Below are 1117 nucleotides of genomic sequence, written 5' to 3' on the forward strand. Positions count from 1 at the left end.
TTTGTGTTGCTAATTACTTGTTAATTAGTGGGATTTGAGCATACTCAAATATATCAATATGTTCCAAATTATTTGTTCGTTGATAGCGACTAAAAAACTTGTTTTTTGAAAAATTGTCCGTTACTTCCCTTTGTCATGGTGGGGCAGTATGTGTGTGTACCATCCAAGATGGCTACCATAGATTTAGCCAATCAAATTTAAGGAAAAAAAGAAAAGTCAGTGGCGTACCGTGGGCGGGGGGGGTCGATGAGTGCGGTCGATCCCCTTTTAAAGAAAGTGCCCTTTAAATATGCTCGCTTCACTCACAAATAACGCACCCCACGGAATTCTGAAAGCTTCGCTAAATTGCTCCGAGTTCAGCTTCCCCCTGCGCTTTCGTTTCGACCCCCCCCTTAGATTTTTCACCGTACGGCCCTGAAAATATATTCAAATTGAAGAGCGAGAGTGTAATTTCCGGCCATCTAGAGATGCCCTAATCATAAATTTTCTTACCTCAGCCCCAACCATCGTGGGGCTGAGGTCTGTGAAAGCTCCTCCCTGGTTCACCTCTCTTTCAAATTCCGGGATCTGCCACTGTGATTTATTATATAATTATTTTTGTACTTATTTATAATGCGTCTATTGCAATTTTCATTTTATCCTCTCAAACAGTCCTAACAACGTTCAGAGTGCGCGACTTCACAGTGGGATTCGCCCCCTTAACCCCGCCGGAGTCCTACGTAATTCGCATAACGACTCCCCCCCCCTCCCCCGCCTTCAAAATCCTGGCTACGTCCCTGGAACCACCATCTTTCATATCCTGGATCCGCCCCTGGGCCTGGAAGACCACAGTCTCTCTCATTCAATACATTGATGGGGTGGGGGTGGCGGTCACATAGTAGAGTAAACTTACTTTTTAAGATACCGGTATGTAATAACTTATATGTAGCAGCTATCACAGGAAATAATATTTAATCAGTTGTTTCTTGCATTTTAGTAGAGCAAAATTTCTTTTCAAGGTACCGTATGTAATAAATTTTAGTTTGCTGCGTATAAAAACATATATAAAATATATATATATATATATATATATATATATATATATATATATATATTATATATGTGTATATGTGTTTAT

This window comes from Anneissia japonica, unplaced genomic scaffold (genome assembly GCF_011630105.1).
Source record: "Anneissia japonica isolate Jap-2015-1 unplaced genomic scaffold, ASM1163010v1 scaffold4988_len2956909_cov206, whole genome shotgun sequence".
Lineage (NCBI taxonomy): Eukaryota > Metazoa > Echinodermata > Crinoidea > Comatulida > Comatulidae > Anneissia > Anneissia japonica.